The 25,557-nt window shown below is 45.2% G+C and overlaps 1 protein-coding gene across 8 annotated transcripts in view; it reads right to left on the bottom strand.

The window, feature by feature from the left end:
• SLC29A1 (solute carrier family 29 member 1 (Augustine blood group)) overlaps positions 1 to 15,317 on the bottom strand; it is a 116,270-nt gene extending 100,953 nt beyond the window's left edge. For 3 of the 8 annotated variants that reach the window (XM_053304445.1, XM_053304417.1, XM_053304423.1), the window contains exons 1-2: positions 15,175 to 15,317; positions 13,755 to 13,845 (exon numbers count right to left, since the gene is read on the bottom strand). The gene's annotated coding sequence lies outside the window, so the exon portion shown is untranslated. Of the gene's footprint in view, positions 1 to 8,647; positions 9,314 to 13,754; positions 13,846 to 14,096; positions 14,121 to 14,879; positions 15,094 to 15,174 lie in introns of those variants that run through there. The other 5 variants (XM_053304466.1, XM_053304474.1, XM_053304430.1 and 2 more) reach the window with 5 other exon arrangements.
• Positions 15,318 to 25,557: the final 10,240 nt, after the last annotated feature.

The raw sequence follows: 25,557 nt of genomic DNA, 5'->3' as shown, positions 1-25,557 counted from the left end.
TACTTGTCAGTTGTGTCATACACTTATTTTTGCTAATGACAACAATAAGTTATTATGACTTACTTCTGTCCATTGCCTGTTTATACATTAGAGCAGAGATTCCCAACTTTGGGTCCCCAAATATTGTTGAACTACAACTCCCATCATCCCAAGCCCTAATGGTCAAATGTTGGAGTTGTAGTATCACATCTGGGGACATCAATACTGTATGTGTGGGGAAATTGGAGGGAAAGGGTTCCAAGACAGTCTCCAGCTTCAACATCACTTCCAACCAGGTCAAGTTCTATCAGCATTTAAATTTGTGGAGAATCAACTCACTACACCATGTTCATCAGCGAACACAAGGAAGAGTAATTCAGTCAAGAAGGAATTTGATGGTCAAAATGAATACTCAAAACTTACTATGGTTTTAATATTACCATGTTTAACACGTTTTATCTAAGATCAAACTTTTGAAAGAGGACATATGGAGTGAAACAGAGTCTTTGAAAAAGTAATTATAAGTGGAACATCTTATTTGAAACAGGGCGTAGTATCAGGGTGGCCCTTCCATGAGGCGAGGAGAGATGGTCACTTTGGGCAGCAGAATAAGAGAATGCTCTATTGGCCCTGGGTGTGTGTGTGTTTTTTTTTGGGGGGGAGAGAGAAATGGGGGAGAATGATAAGGCACGAGGGGCCTCCCTGCCTGCCAAAAGGGGAGGGAGGATTTGACACCCTGCTTCAGGCTAATGGAAGATTTGAACTGCCACTTCATCACATTAAAAAATCTGTAAATATCTGGTACTTTTGAAATGGGACTGGAAGAAATGTAGATATGCAAGTAACTGAGAACAATATTTGGGGTGCTCTCTAGAGCAGGCCTGCTTAACTTAGCCCTCTCCACAGCTGTTTTTGGACTACAATTCCCATAATCCCCAGCCACAGTGGCCAATAGCCAGGGATTATGGGAGTTGTAGGCCAACATCTGCAGGAGGGTTGAAGTTGAGCAGCTCTGCTCTAGAGGAATCATACTAGTCATAGATTTGGTAAAAATTCCCCTTAAAACAACAGAGAGAGAGAGAGAGAGAGAGAGAGAAATTTTGTTGTGGACTTTCATTTCAGGACAACCCCAGCTCAGCAAATTTTCCACACAGCTAAGTAACAGAAGTTCAATCCTGGGACCTTAGATGCTGATCAGGCCATAATGTCCTCTCACTCACACAAAGAGCTTGCCAATATGCATTTTACTCAGGGTAAGTACAGAATTGGGTCCCCTCCACACAATCTGTCACCAAGAATAGCATGAAGAACTGGCATTATCCACACTGAAAGGTTGCCAATGCCTAGGGCTGCCAACATTTCATTGCCAGAATGAGGGACACAAGTTCCAGAATGAGGGACACAAATTTGTGGAGGCTAGCGGGATGTGTGTGTATGCAGTGGTAATCAAGAGCCTGAGTATCACTGGCATATATGTAATTGTATTATATGCTATTGAATAAATGAGGGACAAATGAGGGACAATTGTCGTTGCTGGTATCTACCTTATATTTCTTTTTAGATTGTGAGTAATCTTATTTTTCTACGTAAACTGCTCGGAGAACTTTTGTTTTGTTGAAAAGATGTAGATAAATATCCATGGTACTAATGTCTCTTTTCCTGGCCGCCATCCCTCACCTCTGCCTTCATTATCAAAGTCTTTTTTCCTTTTAAAAAAGGTAGTAAAATATATTGTGCAAACAGAAGTCTTTTATTATTCAACCAACTCGAATCTTTATCTAATTTTTCGTTTGGGTGGAGCAGAGGGAGTTCCTTCTAATTTTGCAATAATCTCAGTTACTTCATACCCTAGTCCTTAACTACTTGGTTTCCTGTCAACATTTTTCTCTTTAAAAAAAAAATTAAAATCACGTTGTGTGCAAGTTGCCTCGCCAACCGAGTCCCAGTCCCACCACTTCTCGGAATACCGCCTCCTGGCAGCAGCATGCTAGTCTCTGCTGCCAGACTCCCCATCCCTATTCTCTGCTGTTAATCTAGATTGGAAGGGAGTGGAAAGAAGTGTATTGAGATCAACAGAGTGCTGGCACAATATACCTCCGTCCACTTCTTTTCAAAAGGTGGAACAGGAAGGAGAGGAGAGCTGCTCTTGTGGTAGCAAGCATGAAGTGTCCCCAGCTAAGTCCTGGTTGCATATGAATGGGAGACTTGAGTGTGAGCACTGGAAGATGTTGCCCTTAGGAAATTGAGCCGCTCTGAGAAGAACACCTGCATGCCTGCATGTAGAAGGTTATCTGGCATCTCTAAAATAGGACAAGATTTATTTATTTATTTTAAATAGGACAAGATTTTTTTTATTGAACCAACAAACTACCAAAGCATACAGTACGTTGCCAAAGCACAATTACATACAAAGTGGTTGTTTGTACATCATATATCTACAAAGATTTACACACAAGGATTTGGAAACCTGCAAGGTTATGAAGTATATACAGGTGGTATTGTAACTCGGGGATGGGGGATTACAAGGCACATCAGGTAATGGGGGGGGTTTACGTCCAACATCCATTTCCATAATTCGTCCCATTGCTGTTTAGAAGAGATACTCTTGTCTTTTTGCACATAACCATACAAACTTTTCCAGAAGAGATTTACTGTCTCATCTGCGTGAACCTCTTGGTTGCGTCTTCCCTCCCTATTCCTATGCAGGAGCATTGTATAAGTGACATACAGGTTTACTAACCTGATTACGAGAAGGGGAATGTTCCAATTCCCTAGTATGAGGGCACCCATTCTGTCCCGTTTCCTTGAAGGTTTCTTTCTGGGACCTCGAAAAGAGGTTCTATCTCTCAAACCCGAGGTTAGTTCTTCCCAAGTCTGTTTTACCAAATCAGGCCTTTCTAACAGCTTGCTTACTCCCTGCCACACTCTTTTGGCTACCACACACTCTTTTAAGAAATGTGAATGGGTTTCCCTGAATGTTTTGCCTAGCTCACTAGCTTTCTGTTTGCAGGTAATTTTAGGACACTCTTGCTGGTCCTCTGGGAGCCATGGCTTAGCCGCATTAAGTGGTAGTACTTGGTGGTATAAGCGACACCTTGTTTCCCATAAATGGAAAGGGACTTTTTTCTCCTTAAAGAGAGCGATAGGGTGATCGGGTTGCAACAAGTACTGTGAAGTGCGGTGTTTGTAGCGTTTACATTCTAAATCAGGTTTTTAAAAACCCACTTCTAGAATCTCTCCATAAATTGTTTTCCTTAGCTGCTTAACTGAGGAGGATCCTTTAAATAGATCCGGTTCAACCTTCCATTTTTAAAGTGTGAATAACAAATCTCTCAAGTAGTCCGGGTGGTCTCTTTTCAATACTTGTGTGATATTACTATTGAAAGATCCTTTTCCCCACCATGCTATGCCCCATGCTGACTTGCGCCAATGCAGAGCGAAAAGCGAGACCCAGGTTTTTTGCAGGAGGTTGGACATATTATGGACATTCACTGAGAGAGACTCCTGCCTGCAACCTTGGAGAATTCACTGCCAGTCTGTAGACAATACTGAGCTAGAGGAGACCTATGTTCTGACTCAGTATATAGCAGCTGCCTATGTTCCTATGCACATAAAAAGGGGCAGCAGCTGATGCTGTTGCTGAAGGCGGCAAGGTAGGGCCACTGTCAGGCTGGGGGTGGGTGAAAAGGGATAGGGCAGGCAAGATGTGTGCATCTCTGCACTCTGTGCATCTTGCAGTTTAGTAAACAGGTCTGGGGCCGGGAGATCTGTGCTGTGGGCTGGGAATAGCTGCTTGGTGCCTTCTGTACGCTAAGCGGGGTGGCAACCCCCACACCACCAGAGGTGCTGCCGAGGACTGGGATTCCACCATTAGTGATGGGTGAATGAATACAATGGCACCGCTCAGCATTATTGGAAAGAACCAGTGCCTGCAGCCTCAAGAAAAGTAAGCACATTTGTACAAGAAACACAAAAAGATTTCTACTAGGACAAGGACGGGGGGATGTATGAAATGAAAATATGACCAGGAATGAGACTGTAACTGGGAGGACTTGTCAAAAGACACCCTCAGATAAATATATCCCACCCCATTTTGCCCGCTTCACATTAAAACGTTATGAAATGCAGAGACTTTGGGGAGAGTGCTAGAAGTCCCACATACTTCAATTCACCAAGCTCTTCTAAAATAAGACATCCTTTGCATGATCCTGAAGCAGGGAAGGCTTGCATGTTTTCTCACAGTGGGAACTTTCATCCTTCCGTGGAGGAAGACAGGGGCGGAGCCACCATTGGGCAAAGAGGTTCAAAGAACTCGGGCTGCTGCCCCCAGGGGCCGTGCCTTGTGGCCCCAGACACACACTCCGCGTCTGACGTCCGATGCGAGGGACGTTATTTCATGCCATGCAGCCCCATTTGGGACCTAAATCGGCCAGCGCAGGCTGGAACGACTCTCCCTGCCTTTAAAGGCGGGGAGAGCCGATCCTGGCCTTGCTGCCAATGCAGTGGGGCTGATGTCCCTCCCAAATGGGGCTGTGTAGGGCCCCGTTTGGGAGGGAGATCGACCCACGCTGCATTGGCAGCATGGCAGGGAGAATCACTCCAGCCAGTGCTGCCCAATGCAGTGTGGGCCGATCTCCCTCCCAAACGGGGCCCCACACAGCCCCATTTGGGAGGGAGACCACGCCCCCGTGCCTGACGTCAGATGCAGGCGCATGGCTAGCCAACCCTCTGCATCTGATGTCAGACACGGGGCCAGGGGGCAGAGGCTGAACTCGGGCTGCCACCAGCCTCCCTCCAGTCCTGGAGAAAAACGAACCAATTCTGCTTTGGACATTACAGAGAAGTGGAAGAACGAGTTACTTGTGCACAGGGGCAGTCCTTTCATGAAGTGAGGTGAAGCCATCGCCTCAGACAGAAGATTCTTGGGGTAGCATGAGGGCAGCAAGATGCCCCCGGCCCACTGCCTGCCACCAGGACTAATCTGGAGGAACCCAGGGAGAAGAAAGGTGGCTGTCCTCTCCTCATGCTCCTTGCAAAGCTTGCAAGGAGCATGAGCAGAGGCTGTTGGTAACCAGGCTCGGACTGGCCCACAGGGCAACAGGGCATATTCCCGGTGCACCCCACCCGCAGGGAGCCCTCTCAGGTGGGGTGCAGCAGTGAATACTCCCACCCTTAAGCCTGCATTCTGCTCAAAACCCGGTGCCCTCCCCATATACACTCCCACATCCTCTCAGTGCCCCCAGTCCGGCCCTGTTGACAACCTTCCCTCTTCTTTGCTTCCAAGGTCAGTTGCAAGAGTTGGTTTTGAAAGAGGCCTGGCCCACACCAGGGGCAAGGCAGCCTCTGGCACCTCGCCTCAGGCACTGGGCCTTCTCCCTCCAGCTTTTAACATTTGAAGGTAACCTCACTCTCATTCACGCTCCTCTTTTCACAAAAGAGCTCAATTCGCAGAACCTGAACTTCCTCCTCACAGAAAAGTTATCAGCCACCGAAAGCAGACTGGCAGACATTGTCCAATGGTTGATGAGTCAAATGACTGACTCAAGCCTATTTCTCACAAGGAGCAGATGAGATGGTCAACTAGTGAGATATACTATCGGTTCAGACACATGACTGAAGTTCATTAAGTTCACATGACTTAAGGCTCTCCCCGCTCCCACCGCTATGCTTCACACAGACAACTCAGGAGAAGACTTTGCTGAGTATGCAATATCTAATCAGGGTGAAAGACTAGAAGTGTATAGGGAAATTAATATTTAACATGAACTATACAATCTAGAAGAATTATTTGGAAGTTTCAGAGCCCAAGTCCATTACCTTCACTGGCCACTTATAGAGGTGTGCATGGAACTGCACCTCTGCGGTTCGGCACTGGGTAGGGGGGCTCTTTAAGGATGGGGGAGGGTGTACTTACCCTTCTTGCTGCTTTTCCCCTGCCGGCGCACCTGTTTTGCAAAGGATTTGGGACAGCAGGGTACCTCCCTGCCACACCTTCCCCCGTTGCTTGGCAAGAGGCTTCAGAAAGCCTGACTGCGCATGCGCACATTGTGCACACACGTCAAGTCTGCACGTCACGTGCGTGTTTACGTCTCACGTGTACGCACATGTATGACGTACGCACAGATGTAACGCGCGCACGTGACGTGCACACGCGCAGTCAGGCTTTCTGAAGCCCTTTGCTGAGCAACGGGGGAAGGGGCGGGAGGGAGGTACCCTGCCGTCCCAAATCCTTTACAAAACAGGCGCGCCAGCAGGGGAAAAGCAGCGGGAAGGGTAAGTACACCCTCCCCCGCCCTTAAAGGTCCATCCCCCACCGAACCAGCCCCATGTCCAGACCGGTCCGGAGGCCTTTAGAATGGCCTCCGGACCAGTCCATGTACATCCCTAGCCACTTTCTCCCCAGATTGTAAACTCTTTGGAACAGGGACCCGTCTTTCTGCTAATGTTACTCTGTAAAGCAAGATGTATTATAGGCTCATATCAGCCAACCACAACAAACAAACAAAGTCCTCTCCATCAGGATCATAGCAACCTTCCATGGCTCCTATTAATTTGCTTCATTGTGTTATTTATTTATTAACTCGATTTCTATGCTGCCCTTCCAACAATGGCCCAGGGTGGTTTACACAGAAAAACAACAAATAAATAAGATGGATCCCTGTCCCCAAAGAGCTCACAATCTAAAAAGAAACATAAGATAGACACCAGCAACAGTCACTGGAGGTACTGCGCTGGGGGTGGATAGGGCCAGTTACTCTCCCCCTGCTAAATAAAGAGAATCATCACGTTAAAAGGTGCCTCTTTGCCAAGTTGGTCCAGTGCTATCTTTGGGCAAAGTCAGCCGAATGTGAAATCTTGAGAAACTGGGGAAGTGAAAACTAAGGGAAGTGAAAACACCACCAGAAGACAACTCAAGATTTCATGGGGAATTTATTCCCAGTACCCACTTCCTTACTGGGGCTGCTCAGCACAGGATACAACTAAGTTAGCAATGACAGCAAAGAGATTTGTATGCACACATTCAAGTGCCTTGGGATTTTTTTAAAATGAAAAGTGGTATATAAATTTAACAATAAATAAATAACCATAAAAAATAAAAATAAAAAATGCGGGAATCAGTGAAACTGCTTTTCTATACAAAGGCATAAAGACAGGTGTGAGAGAAAGTAAGTGTGTGTGTGTGTGTGTGTGTGTGTGTGTGTGTGTGTGTGTGTGAGAGAGAGAGAGAGAGAGAGAGAGAGAGAGGGAGAGAGAGAGAATGTGAGTGAGAGCACGAACTTGAGACAATGAGTGTATGCAAGTTTCTAAGAACAGTTCCCTAGTCAATTAAAATCTGGTAGACTGGCCTATAGACAATAAAAATAATAACAGACAACTTTGTTAGCTGCCACATAAATTGTTATCTGGGCGGCTCACAACACACTGATAAAAAAATGTCCAGTGCACACACATAAAACAAGGCAAATTAAAAAAATACAAAATACAAAAATATATTTAAATCAACTTTTAAAAGCCTAAGTGAACAGAAAGGTCTTCACCTGGTGTCTAAAAGAACAAAGTGATGACATCAGGCGAGCCTCACTGGGAAGGCTGCTAAACCATAGAGATGGTGCCACCACCGAGAAGGCTCTCTTCCTAGTAGCCACTCCCCTCATCTGGCAAGGAATCCTCCAAAGGAGATCTTAAGGTCCAAGTCAGGAAATATGGAACAAGACATTTTCTCAGGTAATTTGGTCTCAAGCCATTTAGGCTTTAAAGGTTAAAACCAGCACTTTGAATTTGGCCCCAGAAATGGACTGGGAGCCAGTGCAGCTAACAAAGCACTGGCGTGATATGATCAAAATGCCCAGCCCCAGTTAGTAATCTTGCGACCCCATTTTGGACCAACTGCAATTTCCACACAGTTTTCAAATGTAGCCCCATGCACAACACACTGCAGTAATCTAAGTGGGAGGTGACCAGAGCATTTGTAACTGTGGCCAAACTAACTCCATCCAAGTAAGGTTGCAGTTGGGTGTATCAGCCGAAGCTGATAAAAGGCACTCCGAGCCAGAGAGGCCACTTGAGCCTCTAGCCACAGGGCTGAATCGATGAGCACCCCCAGACTGCAAACCCAGGGGTGGAGTCACCATTGGGTGAACGGGTTCAAAGAACCCAGGCTGCTGCCAATCAGGGGCCGTGCCTCGCAGCCCCAACATGCCCCCGCGCCTGACATCAGATGCAGGGCGTGTTATTTCGCTCCCAAACGGGCCCGCGCAACAGGGGCACCAAAGGGACAAAACACTTTTTGACTTCTGAATGCAGGGAACTAGAACAATTCAGCGCGTCTCAAAGTGGAGCAACACCCAAGTCCAAAGGGGCTCCAGAGAGCAGGAATTATGTTGCTAAGCAGACAGATAGGGGTGAGAGAAGGGAACTGTGCCATTTCCTTGCAAGGATCAAGGAATCACATGAGGCACACAGGGGAATGGATTAAACGGCTTATAGAATTAAGTGCCTCCACAATGGTTTGGTATACATGAGAGGGGAGGGGAGGGGAGGAGGGAATTTTGTGATTAACATGCCAAGAGATGCGAGAGAGGAGAGAGTAGCAATCTCTCTCTCACACACTGCAGCACAGGGCTGTCATTCTCCAGCACAACTGGATGGACACAAGGTTCCTACTCACATTTGGATGGATTCTATATTAAGAGAAGTCTCTCCAAGGTTGATTTCCAGCCACTTCTGCTTGAGATGTTCATATGCACAGGATTCAACTTCTGGCATCTGACTTCAAGCGTTCCTTTTCAAGGCTTTGCAATGGGATGCCAAAACAGGGGTGGCCCTTTCAGGCCGCAAGGGGAGGCAGCTGCAGCAGCTTGTTGCGGGCGGGGGCGGTATCAGCAGGGCAGCAAGATGGCCTTTGTTGCCACCACCAGAGCAACTCTTTGAGACCAATGTGAGGTGACCCTTCTAAGCCTTGCAAGGAGGGTCTTTTGCACTCCTTGCAAAGCTTGCAAGAAGCCCAAGGAGAGGAGGCGGCGGTGGTGGCGGCTGCTGGCAACCTTCCTTCCTTCCTGTCTCTTCCCAGTGCACTTTCAGAGCTTGGACAGGTTGGTTTTGAACGAGGAGTATGTGGGGGCAAGGAGTCATTTTGTGCCTCCCCTCAGGTGCCAAAATGTCTGGGGTGGGCCTTGTGCCAAGAGAGCAAAATACTGGCAGGGCAAAAGCATGAGACAGCACTGGATTTCAAGCAACATGGCTGTTTAAAGCAAGCACCCTCCCACACACTGAGGAAACTGCGAGGGAAAGAGGCAACCCATTGCTGTCGCTACACTTTCTATGTTGTCTCCTTCTATAAGGCTTTGAAATGCAGAGCTGGCAAGAGGGAGGAGAGGCAATTAGGACATGTGATTGTGCTATCAGCCAGCTCTCTAAATATGGCTGAAATTACCTCCAAAGTAATCCCACTGGCTTTAGCATACCTACTACAGTATACTGAAGACTAGAGGCTACTGAAGACTAGGCAAAGTGTAAATTCTTTACAGAAGCTTTTTTTTTTTTTTAAACCTACTCTTGGAGAATGTGACTGGGAGGATGAACAACAGGAATTTCTTTTAACTTAACCACCTTAACAACTTAACCAGCTCTTTGCTTTCCCCTGTTTTCTGCTGCTACTGTTTTCATTCCAAGGAATGCAGGCAATGCAACATTTTGACTTCTACAGTACTACAACTAAACAATAGACCTTTGTGTCCCCATAAATACCATCCATGCATTCCAATCTACATTCCAATCCATTTCACTAGATGGTCCTCAGCCTGAATTCCATTTCTGTAAAATGGGAACAATGGCAACTTGATTCACAGGTAGATTGAGAACTCAAAGGATTGTAAAGCTTTTTGTAGTTTCAGGTGATCATCATTATCTTGGGAGAGATGAGAACACAGACCAGGCATTAACCAGAGTTCTCCCCACATAGGAATGATCCATTGCTTCTATCCTCAGCTGCAGGGATAGCCTCGGGAGAAGAATCACTTGACTAGGTTACACTGCAGCCAACTGAGCAGCTGAAGGTCATGTTGGGTCATATGTCTGAAGGCAGTTTATAGAGTTAAAGAAGCATAAAAGGAGTATACATTAGTCTGTAACGTTCAGATCTTACGACCTATTCTGGAGTTAACAGCTTCACTTTTCTATCTGATCATGTTCAGTCCTGATACAATTTGTGCTAAAATTACAGAAAGTATTTTTGTATTTACTTGTCACTGCTAGAATAGATTTGATTAGGCACTGGGAAGGCTGCACTTGTCCTTTGAATTGAAACAAGAATGACTGATTGAAGAAATGACAGAAGGCTTAAACTGACAGTGTACTGTGATTCTCTAGAGGTGTCTGGCAAAGTCAATGAAGAACAGAGCCTTGTACAAGGAATAATTTACCTGTTTCTCAGCACAGTTTTGCCTGGCTCAATCCTGAATAATTAGCTTAGTTATATTGCATTTTCTCTCTTTCTGTCTCTTAATGTACTATAATTCCTTTTCTAAGTAAATGCACAATTCTTTCCTTTTGGGTTATTTTATACATAATTTTGCATTTTTCTATATTTTTAACTTTTTAAAAAATGAACTACTGTACTGGAATATTGATCTTACATTCTGATTTAGTGTAAATCATAGATTGTGAGCACTTTGGGGACAGGGATTCCTCTTTATTTTTATTTCTCTATGTGAACCGCTTTGGGAACTTTTGTTGAAAAGCAGTATATAAATAATGTTATCATATGATGTGTGAAAATAATTAAGAAGAACAGAAGCTTTTGGGACAAATGAGCAAAACAACAAAAAAGGATAAGGATAAGATACATTATGGTTATTGGCTGAGTGGTTGGTTGAGATTGTCCTAACAGGAGCTAGGTGTAGCCAATGTACTAAAATGTGCTGCTAATTCTAGAAAGGAAGTAGCTGGATTGTAATATGTAATAACCATAGCCTCCTCTATGATCAAACCTGCACTCTCAGGAGCTGGTGCAATATACTGACTGTGTGTGTGTGAGCTGTGAATCAGGAAGCTCCCAGTTCAAACCTCACCTCAGCCATGAGCTCACTGCAGAGTCACACACCCTCTCAGCCTCAGGGTCATACTACAGGTTAAGTACGCCCATGGTTAGCACCTCTGTGCTTTTTTCCTTGTTTTACACTAAATAGTAGCTGGATTGTGCAACTTCCCCACCCCCATGGAACAGGACAAAGTGGGGGAAGAGGGCTTTAACCCTACCCCTGTGTCAAGGGGGAAAGCTCCAATTGACTCCGATGGAAGCCGTTTTCTCTCTTGACAGATTGCAGTCAATTGTGGACAGACTGTGAGGGCTCGGTCCAGACTGAGACCATGGCAGGGGGAAGGGCTAAATTACCCCTTCCCTCTCACAGTCCCAATCTCAAAGTAAAATATCTACACACATATTTCAAAAACCAAGCATGCAAGCACTATGCATGTACTTCCAGAAACACGGAGTTGGGTCTTCAATCTTCCGTCTGCAACATGGGGATAATACCAGCCTGCCTTACACGGCTGTTGTAAGAGTGATAGCATCTGTCCAGTGCTCTGAGTACAGTATTTGAAAGCACTGTATACATGCAGAGTATTATACAATGTTTAATGTGGACACATCTGGATAGGTTCTCTAAGGTGGATATTTCAAAAAAGGTGTGGAAGAAACCCAGCAATAAAAGGACTTAACAAACCCTAAGTCTAGTTGTCGTCATGCATGTGTAAGTAATCATAGCATCCTCTGCTAAGTTTTGTACATCAAGAGACCTGGAATGATTCTGCTACTGAGTGCACAGCCAGGAAGAGCCTGGATGGAGTGTTGACTGCTATGAATATTACCAATCTGTATGGAGTTATGCCCTTTTCTCACATGGTTTCACAGAGCAAGCAGTGACCACAGGGGTGAGGATTAAAGCAGCCTTATCCTCCCAAAACTGCCAAAGCAGCAGCAATTTGTAAGATCTAGGTTTTGTTGTTTTTGTTTCAGGCAATAATCACAACTTCTCCCCAGGTGTTGGGTGGTGTCCAGAACAATGATCAGCAAATCAGGGACGTCAGCCAAGCCACTGGCCTGCTGGTGCATTTTCACAAGAGCCTCTTTTTGCCCAAGTTTGGACTGGATCATATTTATCAAGGAGAGACTTGCAGCTGTGGGGCATAGGAACGTAACTATAATAGGGCAAGGGGAGACAGTTGTCTGGGGCAGTTGCCCACTGCCTTGAGCCCCTCTCCCCGAGGCAAGTCACATGACTGACTCCCCCAGCCACGCACCCGCCCAGGCTTCCTTCAGTTGTATTCATCCTCCGAAACTGATGTGAGTGTTAAGACCTGGAGCTACCACAAGAGCATGTCTTTCTCTAGATGTTCTATTGTGGCACATGGGTGTTTTATATATAATTTCCTATGCTTTTTGTTACCACTATTCAGCCTCATTTAAGATTTCTTTACTTCATGAGCTGAGCTTCAGGGGGGGCATTTTAAAATATTATCTCTGGGCCCATTATAACCTTGCTATGCCCTGGGGGGGCAGGTTACATTTATATTTGCCAAGTAGTGCAATGCAGATGTTATTAATAACCCTGCCTCAGAGAGACTGCAGCACAATTTAGGAGTCCCATTTCACAAGTCAGTCATGGGACAAGAACCACAGTGATAATCTCTTGTGAAAACACCCATAATTTACCCAAGAGATCGTCACAGCTCTCATCCCCACTACCAATTTGTTGGATGGCTATCAGAAATCTTTGGGGCAAGTCTCCCAACAAAGTCTATTTAGCATCCAGAGGTAAAGAGTCCTAATGGGGCTGCTGGCAGCAAACATCCTTCAGTATTTTATGAACAGAACTGTCAAAGGTCTTTGCCTAACAGCCTCACATTCTGTAACTTTAAGCCAAAGAGTAGTCTCACTGTGCAAGAAGGGGAAATTTTGACACAAAGAGATTCTGGGATCTTCTCCAAAGCAACACAGTAAATTTGAACCTCGAATTCCCTTTGGGTTGCTGGCAGTTTACTGCAGTTAGGACCATACTAGGAATAATAGTGGCAGGCAGGTTTACTTAAATGGGCTGGGCCCAAATGGAGATGGGGCTAATTTTTAGCACAAAAGGGGCACGCTGTTGAAGGGAAACCTCTGGGGAGAGGAATGCAGATTAAGGGACCTGGGGAGAAGCGCGGCAAGAGAAATGACATCTGCATTCTCTTTTGCTGCTGCGGAAAATTCAAAAGACATACTTAGTGTGCAGGTTGCAACCTAGCAACCCTAATTGTTCTTATCGATTACATCTTCACTTCCTGTCCCGACCAGCCAAATATGATCTAGGCATTCATCAGTTTATAGCACACAGTCTAGTCTGACTCTGGGAAATGAAAGGACACAGAAGGGGATTATAATCAAATCCTGCAGGGTCCTAGGTAGGCAGCAAGTGTATCTAGGACCCTCTATGCTCTGCATTCGAAGCTGTGACCTTGAGAAACAGGCAAACCACACACACAGCCAGCCCTGAAGCACCAAGGACAAAAAGCGCTAGGAACCCTGCCCTCATTGCACCTGCTCAACCCAATGCCTTTGCCTACTCCCATCTCTCTCTCCCTCTCCCACACACACACCTTGTTTTGACTAAGACAAAACAGAAAGGCTAGAAACACATGCCAGTAAAAAAACAGCACAGATATTAGAGGCAAAGTTACATTGCTTAGTCAGCATTTGAGCCTGCAACAAAGATGCATCGTCAACAGTTGCTTTGTACCTCAGTCTAAGTAGGTCTCGGGTTCTTTATAGGAGACATGCTGCATCCATCCTCACTTCCCTGGTATTTTGCTGCTCTGTGTTATTCAGATCTAAAACAAGTTGTTGCAGATGTGGATTACATCAACATTCAGGGACTGTCTTCAGAAGCAATCAGGCTTCTCTATGCAGAATGAGAGTCTTTGACAGCCTGGAGCCCCTTCCTATGGGGTTTCACTTCTAACACTTAAACACAGTGAGCTCCAAAAGCAAGCTAAGTGAGCAAGTTTTTAAATGTATGTTCCAGGTTTGTCTTTCTAAAGAACAAATCCATGCTTAAAAGGCAAGTAAAAAGGTAACGTACCATGATCAAGAAATTCTGTGAACACTGTAAGGGAAGAAGTAGCGAGTTTAGACCAGAAATAACAAGAAATTAGTTCCAGGCCAGGATTCACAGATCATTTCTTCCATCATAAGAGAACAAAAGACTGATGTGGAGATTAAGACACCACCACAACATAGTGAAGGACTGACCAGAGCATAGTACTTAAACCAGCTCCAAGTAGATGCAAACCCTTGCAGAGATTTCCCCAGAATGAGGGCAACTGAACTACATCAGATCAACTAGCATCATTCGAAGCATCACCAGATAGTTGTCCTTGGGTTTCAGGCCAAAGTCAGAGAGCCTGCTTCAGCCAAAATCAGGAGAAAATTGATAGCCTGTTTGGGTTATAAACACCTTTTTGGACACCCTATAAGGGAGGTGCAACTTTGCACTCCTATGCTTTGGACACTGCCTAATTTTCCACACCAACCACTCAAGATCACATTCTGCAATAATTAATCACAGAATACTGTGGCCCCCACTCCTGCAACTTGCAGTTTCACAGTCCATAGAGATAAGTACTCCAGTCTAAGGTATACATTGAGAAGGGCGAAAAATCCACCCCAAATGCGAGAACAAGAGGCTGGGAAAAGATAACTAATCTCTTCTCTGACTAATCTCCATTGTATGTTTCCGGCTATCTATGCCTTCAGGCACACATACTAAAGCACGTGCATATTTGGGCCTGACTTCTCCCCCTTTGCACCAGATGACTTTTGTGTGGAACATGCGCCAAGAGACAACTCCGAAAGTAGACTTCACCTTGGAAAGAGTGACCTCTGCCCACTGACATCCGTCCTTGCCCGCTGGGAGCCGCACTCCGCTTGCGCCATGCCCAGTGAGGAGCAGAATTAAGGCCATATGGGAAAAAGGGAGCGGATCACGGGGGCGCTTTCTGATCCGGAATCAGAGGACTCGGCGGCGTCTTGCCCGGCCCCCGCCCCCTCGCTTTTTACAACCTGTAGGCGCCATCCGTAGGGAGCCCTGCCCAGCCAAAAGGAGGAGGCAGAAACTGAGAACAGAGCCTGAGACCCGCAGCAAGACCACATTCGCTTACATGCTGCCGCGGGGCTTGCTGGGCTTCGCCAGCCGGCACTCGAGCGCCTTCCCCGCTGAGAACTCTCTCACTTCCACCACGCTGGTTGCCTTCTAGTCCCGACAAGATTCCTCTAGCCGGCTGCCTGTTCAGCCAGGTCCTAGTGCTCTCAGGAACTGACGTCCTTTCCCCCCCCCCTCTGACGCCCTTGCAGAACCCTTCTTGATAAGGCTTTTAGTAGAGCTGGTAGCGGCTCCAAGACACGTGAAAATCAGTTAGTACAGAAGCGTCCCTGACCATACGCAGGGTATTTCCCCTCACTGACTTCTACCCAGCTTGCCAATTATTTGTTGTTCCTCAAGGCTTCATCTTCATGTGCATTTAACAGCAGACAGAAATGCCACAGGTGAAGCATTCCAAGCATGACTTGTCCCCTTAGCTAAGCAGGGTCCACGTCCTGGTTACATATGAAAGGAAGACTAGAAGTGTGAGCACTGTAAGATATTCCCCTCAGGGGATGGAGCTGTTCTGGGAAGAGCGAGTGGTTTCAAGTTCCCTCCCTGGCATCTCCAAGATAGGACAAGATTTTTTTTTTTTAATAGGACAAGATTTTTTTATTGAACCAACAAACTACCAAAGCATACAGTACATTGCCAAGATAGGGCTGAGAGAGATTCCTGCCTGCAACCTTGGAAAAGCCACTGCCAGGCAGTGAAGACAATACTGAGCTAGATAGACCAATAGTCTGACTCAGTATATGGCAGTTTCCTATGTTCCACCCACTGCATCTCCCTGCTGAGAAAAGCAGCACATGTTGAACGTTTGCTTTGTCCTCAAGGCAGAGCAAACACAGAGATCCTGTAATGAGAAATTACATTCAAGACAAAGCATATGTTTTCCATAGTAGGAGCTATTCATTCTTGGAAATGAATGGTGAGGAACCTTAGCTCAGTGGTAGATCAAGTGGTTTGCGTGCACATGGTTCCAGGCGCTATACTTGATATCTAAGGGTCTGTAAGGAAGGGTTCCTAGCTTTCAATCATTGTGGCTGCGGATGTTGGGAGTCCAACGATATCTGAGTATCTAAGGTTAGGAACCCCTGGTGTAAGGGCTAACAAAGGCCTCTGCTTGAATCTTTGCATAGCATCAGAATAGACAGTATTGGGCTAGACGGCTCAATGGACTGAGTTCATATCTTCAAAATGAGGTGGTTTTAATATGAAGGCAGCAGCAGATGAAGAGGACTAGTCTGGTCTTTCATCAAATTGCCTCATTCACCATCTTGAGAGCAGGCACAAGCTGTTTTACATAGATCAGAGAGACACACCTGCACTATATAGGTAAACCATTAGATACTATCACAACCGTGATTTAACTATCGCAATATCCCCCTCAAAGAACTCTAGGACAGGGTTTCTTAACCTTGGACCCCCAGATGTTGTTGGGCTACAACTCCCATCATCCCCATATATGGCTTTTGTGGCTGAGGATGATGGGAGTTGTAGTCCAAAAACTTCTGGAGGCACAAGGTTAAGAAACCCTGTTCTAGGAAACTAAGCTTTTGTCTTGGTGCTACACTTTTATTTATTGGAAATTCCTTAGCCAGCCCCTTTTCTCTCAACACACACCTGCCTCCTCACAATTCCCAAATTTCTTTGCAGAATGGAGGGGCTTGTCCTAATGAGCCGGGATCGCCAAAGGAGACAGCTTGAGTTGCTCCTCTCTCCCCACCACCCGTCCAAGGGCCGCACTACCTGCAGGCTGGCCCTTCATCAGATAGAGCAGTTCCACCTGACAAATGGCCAGCCTGCAGGCAGCACAACTCTCAGGCAGGACGGGGTGGGTGGAGAGGACCAGCTTGAGCTGCCTCCTTTAGCATTCCCTGGCAAGTTAGGACAAGCTGCTACTAGGTGGCCTATGAAGGTTAAACCCTGTTTAGGGAATATCTAGATGAGACAAGCTAACTTCACAGAAACAGGAAGTAAAGGGCAGGTCAAGAGAGGAACTTGTCCTTTAGTAAAGTTAAAGTGTGCCAAGTTGATTTCGACTCCTGGTGCCCACAGAGCCCTGTGGTTTTCTTTTGGTAGAATACGGGAGGGGTTTACCAGTGCCTCCTCCCACGCACTATGCAATGATGCCTTTCAGCATCTTCCTATATCACTGCTGCCCGATATAGGTGTTTCCCATAGTCTGGGGAACATACCAGTGGGGATTCAAACTGGCAACCTCTGGCTTGCTAGTCAAAACATTTCCCTGCTGCGCCATTAGCGGCTAATCCCTGCCCTAGACGAAAGTAGAGCTCCAATCTGGATAGCAATTTAAGGGTTAAGAGAACTGGAAAATTTAGTACTTTGTGTAAACAGTAATTCTTACTAGAGATATCATAGGGAAAGGATGACTGAGGAGAAACAAACAGCAACAAACATGATTTCTACTATGGACTGAGACACCAGTTCAAAACCACTAACAACCCTCTAGGAGAAATGGCTAAATCATCCACAAGACTGCAGAGAAGAGCTCTCCAACTATCAATACAATACAATTAATACTTATACTGCTTTTCAACCAAAGTTCCCAAAGTGGTTTACATACAGAAATAAATTAATAAATAAATTAAATGGCTCCCTGACCCCAAGGGCTCACAATCTACAAATAAACATAAGATACCAGCAACAGGCACTGGAGGGATGCTGTGCTGTGGACAGATAGGGCAAGTTGCTCTCTCTCTGCTAAATAAAGAGAATCACCACTTTTAAAAGGTGCCTCTTTGCTCAGTTAGCAGGGGATTCAGACTCTCGCCTACTGACACAGCTACTGCTGTCTTGTACATTTTTTTGTGACTGGCAACAGGCCTCCAGAATCTCTGGACAAGAGATCCTGCAACAACAGGTGTATTTAACTAGGGATGTTAGGTAAACCTGGGAAGAGTTGTATTTTTTTGAAACATGCGTAGAATTCCTGAACCATACATTCTCAGAGCAGCCCTGTTACCACGGCTGAAGGCCAAACTACACACTCCCTGCAGATATGGAGCCATCAGTCTTCCCCCCACCCCCTTTGCTGTAAGAGTCTAATATAGCAAATCCTTCTAGAATTTATCACATACATACAAAAAGGGCCATCAGATTAGAGTTAACCCCTATGGCTTCTGTGCTCTCAGATGCTGCCTCTGAAGCAACCTTTTCACACTAGGCTGTGGCTTTTAATAGTTTATCTAATAATTAGATAAGCACAATAATTAGAGAGCACAGAAACAGGGGTTAACTCTAATCTGATGGCCCTTTTTGTATGTATGTGATCATAAATGTTGATATAATGCCAACCCATGCATGTTTCCTCAGAAATAAACCCCACTGAGTTCAATGGGACTTACTCTCTAGTAAGTGTGCACTGTGTAGCCTTGATGGAAAAAACACCCTAACAGTGGCAGCTGGTGTGGGCTGGGGTGGGGTGGAAAATGAGCCTCTCACACTCCCCATCAAGCTGTCTCTCTGTCCTACCTCTCCCCATCCTCGGGCATACCAGCCAGCAATGCCTGGGGTAAACTCTGTGGTGGGAGAAAGAAAGGGAGGCAGACAGGGCTAGAGGAGTGCAAATGAGCCTCACCTGCATCCCATTACCCACACACCCCTCACCCCACTAGTACTGGTCGCTACTGCATCCTAATTAATAGGAAATTAATTAAAAATATGCATTAATGTTTAATATGTTCATGAAAACTCCAGGTGACAGACATCAAGTTAGGAGAGGCTTTTCACTGTGACACATAATACACTATCTGAAAACCATGTGCTTTCTTTCAACATTACTGACAATCTATGCAGATGTAATCAGCTAACACACGATTAATCAACTAATGTTTTAAAAATCAGTTGATAGCTCTATTTCAGCTTTAAACACGTTGTTCTAGTAAAAACTAATCAGACTACTTTCCTTTCACAGTCTCTACATCTGGACTAAATTTGGTGCAAATTGAAGTCAGGTTAGATCTCTTGCACCTCAAATGTTCATGTGTCCACTATCTTGGATTGGGGTGGATGTCATTACAAACTGCACCATTGAGGTGTCCCTGTGTGTCATTCACTATAGCAGTTCCAAATTTGTTTCCAATCGGTTAGACAGTCCTCAAGTCAGTGCACTTGTGCCTCAAAGGTTTAGGCATCCGCCATCTTGGATTGGGGTGGGTGACATCATCACAAACTACACCATTGGGGCATCCTTACGTGTCCATTCAACTGTAGCAAATTTGGTTCAAATCGGTTAGTGTCCACAAGTTTGTGCACTTGTGCCTCCAAAGTTTACGTGTCCACCATCTTGAATTGAGGTGCATAACATCATCACAATCTTCGCTGTTGAGGTGTCCCTATGTGTCCCTACAGCTGCAGCAAACTTGGTTCAAATCGGTTAAGCGGTTCACAAGTTAGCCCAATTGAACCTCAAAAGTTTGTGTCCGCCATCTTGAATCGACATGGATGACATCATCACAAGCTATGCCATTGAGGTGTCTGTGTGTGTCATTCACTGCAACTGTACACAGTCTGGTTTAAATAGGTTAGGCAGTCCACAAATTAGCCCACTTGCACCTCAGATGTTCACACAGCCACCATCTTGAATTGGAGTGAATGACATCATCACACACCATGCCATTTGGGCATCCCTATGTGTACCTACAACTGTAGCAAATTTGGTTCAAATTGGTTAGGCAGTTCACAAGTTAGACCACTTGCACCTCAAAGGTTTATACATCTGCCATCTTGGACTGGGGTGGATGACATCATCACAAACTACACTGTTGAGGTGTCCCTATGTGTCACTCACTGCAACTGTACCTAATTTGGTTTAAATTGGTTAGACAGTCCACAAATAATCTTGCCTGCACCTCAGACGTTCATGCGGCCACCGTCTTGAACTGGACTGGATGATATCATCACACACCACACCCTTTGGGCATCCCTATGTGTCCCTACAACTGTACCAAATTTGGTTCATATTGGTCCAGGTGTTGCAAAGTTGATAGCAGGGGACTCACACACAGAATGCTGGGTGATCTCATAAGCCTACTGGAAAGTAGGCTAAAATGGGTTATTAGGACATTGGCTACACTCACATGTTGTATGTAATGCGTAGTTTGAAAAATGGAATATAAGTCAGCTTTGGCAACATACAGAGCCCAAAAGCAAATATGTCAGTCTTAACTGCACCAGAAGCAGTCAAATAATTTGCAGTGCAGACATACTCCAGGCTTTTCAGTTCTCTATCTGCATCCTAAAGGATCCTGCTCTCCCTTTCACCCAGTCCTCTGCTGTATAGTTTCTGGCAGAAGAAAGTCATGTCCATCGGCAGATTTTAACACACCAATCAGTCTTCACTGGATGTTTAATACATAGAAGAATTAAAATTCCTTGACCACAAAGAGGCCAGTTTTTAGAGAGCTTCCAGATCTCCAGGAAATGGGTGCCAATTAAAGCGTAACACAACAATTCTAATCCCCATTCCTCAGCCCCTGCTCTTGTCAGAGTGCCCAAAGAAGTCCATGCTGCCAGCATCAGAAGACGTGGCCCAGTGTTTGCTGATCAAAGACTCTCCACATTGGACTTTCTTCATGTGTTGCTGTATGCATTGATTTGAACTCAGAGATAAGCTTATGGATGGTTAACAATCAAGTTTTCTCTCTTGCTACCACCTTCAAGAAGGCCTAGACTAATTTGGATTAGTCTCATTTATCCCAATGGTGCTTAGTCAGGACTATCTTAACTGGAATCGTGCCCTCTGTTCCTAACTTTCAAGTATTGAGAATACACACACACCATTCAGGATAACATGAACAGCCCTATTAAAACATTACACGCCACACACACATATGCAGTCTGTGTACAATACACACACATACAGATCTGTACACACATCCAATTGTTAACTTGTTACATTCAGCACCTGTACAGTAACAGACTTCCTATCTGCACCTTACCATTTGAGAGGGCCTGGTTCACTTTTAAAGTAAACACATGTATGGTTATTCACCCCCCCCCCAAGTACATGTGTAGAGATACCTGTACCCACACTTAGGGTGAATACCTAGCATTGATCTAACACTTTAAAGAGTTTAAATATACTATCTTGTCATAATCCTTACAACAAACTTGTAAGGTAGGCCAATATTATTATTCTCATATTGCAGGTGCTGATGCTGAGAGAAAGAGTGGCTTGCCTTAGACCACCTACTAAGTTCATGGCAATGGCGAGATCGGAAAAAAGAGACATTCCAATTCATACCTCAGTCTCTTAGCCACTTAATATGTGTAATGTTCACACAGTGAAAACAGACGCAATCACACATGACAAAATACATGCAAAATTCACATGAATTTCCCAACAAGGAGGTTATGGTGATGCCATGCAGGAAATATTATCCTGTGTAAAGTGGTCCAAAGGGTGTAATGGTGCTGGAATGGGTGGCCCACGAGGCAGCTGCTAGAAAAATGTGCCTGTGAGCATCAGGTTTCTTCCATGGAGTAAGCAGCTCCTCTTTCAGGCTGCTCTTATGCTGGCAACAGAGATGTGTTTATTTTGGTGACTGAACCAGGTCAACACCCAAGCTGGAAGAAGCACTGTTGAGAACAGAATCTAGAAGCTGAGATTAAGTCCATAATAATTGTTTGGGAGATCACACAATAAAAAGGCTCCTGGAGACAGAATCCACAATTTTGAATGGGACAGTGTAGGCATAGTAGGCAAGCACCCCAACACAAACTATGGTTACTTTAGGTAAGATAACCTATCAGATAGGCTCTTAGTCCTCAATAGCATCTCTCTTCTACATAGCCACAGATCTGAGAATAGGAGTAGTCAACCTGAGGCTCTCTAGCTGTTGGACAACAACTCCCATCATTCCCAGAAACTTGGAATACATGGCAATATGTGTAGTAAGGAAGATTTCCCCCCCAGCATGTACAGGTTGAGTAGCCCTTATCCTAACTGCTTGGGACCAGAAGTGTTCCAGATTTCAGAATATTTGCATACTGTAATGAGTTCTCTTGCGCATGAGATCCAAGTCTAAACACGAAAGGTTACTGTACACTGTATTTTATTTTTTTAGGTTTTATTTAAAGTTTCTAGCACCAAAGCGAGCAAGTGAAATGAGGAGTTTTGTTTTTGGTTTTGTTACGAGGTGCTCAGCCGCAATGAGTTGGTGCTGCGGGCACAGCTGTGGTGGTTTTCGGATTTTGGAGCATTGCGGATGAGGGATACTCAACCTGTATCTGTGTCTGCAAGTTCTCGTCCAGCAGAGCTTTTCCAGATTGTTAGCGGTTTAACTCAAACCCCTTCAGTTGCAAATTTGCTTCTGCAAACAATGTCTCACTGTGGCACATTCAATGAGTTATTTACAGATAATCTCTTGCATTTGGGACTCAAATGTTTCTGCAGGTCCAGTTAGGGGGGTGTCTGGCAATCCCTCTTGCGAGATTATATCGGATCAGTTTCAGTTTGTGATTCCTGAGGATGTGGACAAACTTGGAGCGGTATGGCCTACCATCTGTTCTTTGGATCCTTGCCCAACATAGCTGATTTCATTTTGCAGGGAGGTTGTTGGAGCTGGCCTGGTTGAGGGAGGCCAGGATGTCATCTTGTCTGAAGGAAGAGGTGGTTTGACCCCTTCTTAAGAAGCCCATTTTGAACTCCCTGGTGATGGATAATTATAGACCAGGGATTCTCAATGTTGAGTCCCCAACTGTTATTGGAATTCAACTCCCATAATCCCCAGCCCCAGTGGCCTTTGGTTGGGGATTATGGGAGTTGAAGTCCAATAACATCTAGGGACCCAACGTTGAGAATCCCTGTTATAGACCACCTTCAACCACTCCTGAAAAAGTGGTGGCTGACCAGCTCCAAGCAGCCTTTAAGGAAACTGATTATCCAGTCCCATTTCAAACTGGCTTTAGAGCAGTCTTTGTGGTTGAGACAGCCTTGGTAAGACTGATAGATGACCTTCACCAAGGAACTGAGAGGAAGTGTGACTCTTAGTTTTTTAAATCTCTCTGCAGCTTTCATTACCATCGACCATGGTATCCTTCTGGATTGCCTGAGGCACTGATTTACAGTGATTCCACTCCTATGTCTTGGGTAGATTTCAGATGGCGGCACTTGGTGACAGTTGCACTTCAAAGCGGGAGCTATATTATAGGGCTCCATTCTGTCACCAATGCTTTTTAATATCTACATGAATCCGCTGGGTGAGGTCATCAGGGGATTTGGTGCTGGGTGTTATCAATATGCTGATGACACCCAAATCTATTTCTCGGCATCAGCATCAGGAAATGGCATTAGCCCCTTAAATGCCTGCCTACAGGCAGTAATGGGCTGGATGAGGGCTAATAAGCTGAATCCAAGCAAGACGGAGGTGCTCACTGTTGGGGGGTTGTAATCTGCAAGACGGGATAGAACTTCCTGTTCTGCACAAGGTTATACCTCCCCTGAAAGAACAGGTTCGTAAGTTGGGAGTACTTGGACCTGGTGCCTCAGGTTGAGGCTGTGGCCAGGAGTGCTTTTTACCAGTTGCAATGGATTCGACAACTCCACCTGTTTCTTGAGGGAAATGACCTGAAAACTGTGGTAAATCAGCTGGTAACCTCCAGGTTGGACTACTGCAATGTGCTCAATGTAGGGCTGCCTTTGTATGTAGTTCAGAAACTTCAGTCAGTTCAAAATGCGGCAGTCAGATTGGTCTCTGGGGTGTCCTGGAGAGACCACATTATGCCTGTTCTTAAACAGTTGCACTGGCTTCCGATATGCTTCCGGGCAAAGTACGAAGTGCTGGTTATTACCTTTAAAGCCTTGAATGGCGTAGGTCTCGGTTACCTGAGGGAACACCTTTCTCTACAAGAACCCCATCATTCATTAGGAGGGATCTGTCTTTGGGTGCCACCGGTTCATCTGGTACAGACCTGGGCTAGGGCCTTCTCTGCTGTCACCCCTAGGTTGTGGAACGTGCTCCCCCTGGATATAAGAGGATTTTCTTAGTTGGAGGCCTCCAGGAGAGCCTTAAAGACCTATCTTTTTAGCCTGGCTCTTAATAATATTTAGTTTTAATGTTATCTAGTTTTAATTGTGATTTTAATCTTTTAATTGGTTTTTTATTTTTATTAATTGATTTTTTAATTTTTATTTTAATGTAAACTGCCCATAGTCACCTTTGGAAGGGTGATATATAAATAAAATAAATAATAAAGGAGCTGAAGCTGGGGATGATGGGAGTTGTAGACCAACAGCTGAAGAGCCCCAGGTTGACCACCCTTAAAGATACAGTAGGAATTGTCTCCTTTCTGTTCATTCTCATTTGAGTTGAGAGGTGCCTGGGCCAGAATTGCATGTTATAAGGTAAACATGAGGTTCCCAAACCCATGTTGGGAATACTGATATGGGGTTGGGGGGATTTGTAGGAGGGGAATAAGCAGAAATACACCTGACTGGGGAGCATTTGTTGGGGAGAACCGGTGTGCATAAGATGGGTCAGGTACCCACCAGTTCTGCTCTGTAAATGCTCTCTCTGTATCCCTGCATTATTTCGACAAGTACAGATGGATGCAAATGGAACATGTGTGTTTTCAGAAATCAAGTGTAACCCTGCCCTCTGATCGCAGCAGATATTACGTTCCAAGTTCCCATTTTTCCAGCTTCTCACATGGTCCTCTCTCTTCTTTGGGGTTAATCATAAAACACACCTGGGCATCTACCCAGAACTTGGTAGTTCCTGAAATTTGAGAACAAACTACCCATTTCCTTTAATTATTATTTTAATGGGAGTCTGCAGTGGTGCCTTAGATGAAATTTGAAGTTCAGCAACAAGTTTCACTGACACACAGTGAAAATGTAACTCTATTAACTCTAGAGCATTTTGAACGAAGCCACAGACAGCCAACTGGCGTTTTAATGTGTTGTTAATGTCTCCAGAGGAGATGCAATTGGTGATTAAACAAGCCTTAATTGCTGCTGCACTGGGCATCACAGAGCGGAAGAACAAAAGCAGAGTGAAAATGATGTTTCTTACCAAAGACAACCACAGGGCTCTGAGGTCCCCAGCAGTCGGCACACTTTACCTTTGAACCAGAGTGAGTGCTCCACTCTGTACAATAAAGATACCGTAGGTATTGCTGCTCTCTCTGGGGTCCCCTAAAATAAATGACTGCTTTCCAGAGTCTCCACCAGCCTTAATCTCGTCTTTAGTTCACAGATATGCTCATTCTAGATTAGGATAGTAAAGATCTCTTCAAGAGACTATTTCTGGGGTCACCTGTAGAGACACTGTGTTTGAGTAGGCTTGTCAACTGAGCAGAAAAACATCTTTTCTCATCTGCTTGTGTATGTGTGTTTACAGCAGCCCAATCTGCAGAAATCAGGAGATGAAGC

Source organism: Hemicordylus capensis, chromosome 1, assembly GCF_027244095.1.
Source record: "Hemicordylus capensis ecotype Gifberg chromosome 1, rHemCap1.1.pri, whole genome shotgun sequence".
NCBI classification, from domain to species: domain Eukaryota; kingdom Metazoa; phylum Chordata; class Lepidosauria; order Squamata; family Cordylidae; genus Hemicordylus; species Hemicordylus capensis.
Note: the sequence above shows the minus strand (reverse complement) of the source record. Positions and strands in the feature narration are given on the sequence as shown.